Source organism: Pinus tabuliformis, chromosome 8 (genome assembly GCF_031772625.1).
Source record: "Pinus tabuliformis cultivar Carrire ecotype Pingquan chromosome 8, CPIR1, whole genome shotgun sequence".
NCBI lineage: Eukaryota > Viridiplantae > Streptophyta > Pinopsida > Pinales > Pinaceae > Pinus > Pinus tabuliformis.
The window spans coordinates 1,521,388,816-1,521,391,454 of NC_142294.1; the positions used below are offsets into that span (position 1 = coordinate 1,521,388,816).

The 2,639-nt window shown below is 38.8% G+C and overlaps 1 non-coding gene across 1 annotated transcript; it reads right to left on the minus strand.

The window, feature by feature from the left end:
* Window positions 1-2,340: 2,340 nt before the first annotated feature.
* TRNAR-ACG (transfer RNA arginine (anticodon ACG)) lies at window positions 2,341-2,414 on the minus strand. The gene has a single exon. It is a non-coding gene; the product is annotated as a tRNA-Arg (tRNA).
* Window positions 2,415-2,639: the final 225 nt, after the last annotated feature.

Genomic DNA, 2,639 nt, shown 5'->3' on the forward strand with positions numbered 1-2,639 from the left:
GTAAAAGCATAATCCAGTCCATTTGCTCTTGCCACTAGAATTGGTACTCCAATTTCATATTCCAATTTGGGTGCCATACCTTCCAAATCCATTTTTATTATTTCTGTAGTACAGGTGCCTATCCATATGATGACGCTGGGGTCTCTATCTTTTCTTATCCAAATGCAAAGCATTTTCAATTCCTCATAATCGTTCAAATGGGCCGATATATCTCCTTCTTCTAATTCTGCCATTGCATAGCGGGGTTCTGCAAAAATCATAACTCCAAGTGCATTTTGGAGAAAATAACCACATGTTTTTGTGCCCACTACCAAAAAGAAACTGTCTTCAATCTTTTGATACAACCAGGATACACAGCTAATAGGACAAAAGCTATGATAATTGCCCGTTTCACATTCAAGCGTTATAGTTTCAACAATTTTTGTCGACATAATAGGGAGGGAATAAAAGGCTAAGGATAAATAAGGAAAAGAAATAATGAATAAAAATACTAGTAACACAAAAGAATGATAACAAGAAATAATAAAATTGTCAACAAATTGACAACAAATTGTGGAGAAGTGGAGAAATTGTTGATTCTAAATCCTCGTAAACCCAAGTAAATTTTCCTTATTATTTTTTTTCTGTCCCCCACCACCAATGGGATTTAGATAAAGATCAGAGAGTAAACTGAATAATTCCCGATCTGGAATCTCTTTTGGGACAATACCTTCTGGTTGGGACAATATTTGATCTGCTATGCCTAGATAATAATTACAAACATAGTTAAGGGATGGTTCAAATCCAACCATTTCAAATAAGGTTTTACCCTTTACTCTGGAAACTTGGATATCCTCAATAATAGGTAATACTTCTATTACGGGCATTGGACATGCTTCTACATATTTATTTATAAGATCTCTTCTAGATGTACGATTTCCCACCAAGCCTGCTAATCGGAGTGGATGTGTACGAGCTTTTTCCCTTATAGAGGCAGTAATACGATTAGCTGCAAATAATGCATCGAATCCATTATCTGTAATAATAACACAATAATCTGCATAGTTCAATGGAGCGAAAAAACCTCCACAGACCACGTCACCTAATACATCAAATAATATAATATCATATTCGTAAAATGCATTTAATTCTTTTAACAACTTTACAGTTTCTCCCACCACATATCCTCCACACCCGGCTCCTGCGGGTGGACCCCCTGCTTCCACACAATCCACCCCTCCATAACCCTTGTGAATTACATCTTCGGGCCAAATATCCTCATAATGATAATCCTTGGATTGTAAAGTATCTATAATTGTAGGTATTAGAAATCCTGTAAGAGTAAAAGTACTATCGTGTTTGGGATCACACCCAATCTGTAACACTTTTTTACCACGTCTCGCTAGAGCGACTGAGATATTACAACTAGTTGTTGATTTACCGATTCCGCCTTTCCCGTAAACTGTTATTTTCACCACCAATCCTCCTTTATCTAAATCTAAAAGTTATCTCTTTATTTCAAGGTTCTATATAATCGAATTATTCTTTTTTTAAGTAATACCTAATATTGAATGGTAGCAATAATTATAGATCCTATTGTATTTATAGGTCAATACCTCTAGGGTGGGGTGTCCAAGAGTTGATAAAAACCTTATTGAGTTTCTCGTTTATACACTGATGATCATGGGTTGGTCCAAAGAACAAGAATCTTGCCCATATATGGGAACCCTCCGTTGTTCCTCAGTAGCTCAGTGGTAGAGCGGTCGACTGTTAACTGATTGATCGTAGGTTCAAATCCTACTTGGGGAGATCCGTTTTATTCAAAATAAAGCTCATTTTTACCATTAGGAGTAAGTCAAACGTTACCTGTCCTTGTTCATAATATATGAATGCACAATCGCCACAGGATCAAGATAGGATCCCGGTCGTCCGGGAAAGGAAAAATGGAAACAACGATCTCTTCGAAATACTGAAAAGTTCGGAGAAACAAATCCATTGTTCTCCTGATGTGATGACATTTCGAGAGCTGAAGGTGAAGAGGCCTCTATTTGCTCGACCCGTTACCAGCTATTAGAACTATAAGTTCGTTCCCTGGAAGTCAGAATTGGATCCCTGCATGCTGTCAATCTATTTTCCCTCGGATTTGGAAGAATCTCTCGTTCTATAACCCTAATCTAAATCTAATAATGAGGAAGATTTATAGGAGGTCAGACACAAATATGCTGGTTACTCTCGGACGTACCGTGTATCATTTTTGATAAATGACCCTTTGTGAAGACTAAGTTCCATAGCTTTGCGCTATCCCAATCATATCATAATCTCCCTACCCCCGAAAGGCCTCCCTTTTGTCCCCTTTCGGGGTGGGCGAGGAGGGATTCGAACCCCCGACACCGTGGTTCGTAGCCACGTGCTCTAATCCTCTGAGCTACAGGCCCCGTCTCCGCTGGATTCGTTCCCAGGAGTCCCTCCCAAAAGGAAGGGATTCCTCTCTTCGGGGTAAGAGGATGCAGAAGCAAATTTATCGCATCGCTATGAGCGAGCGCAGGTATTGCGTTTCAAATAAAAGTAAAGTGTGGAGTGGGAAAGAAAATATGTAAGAAATGGGTTTCAAAGAAGACGACCTTCTAACTAATGAGAAGAGGCATTAAGCTTTTTATCAT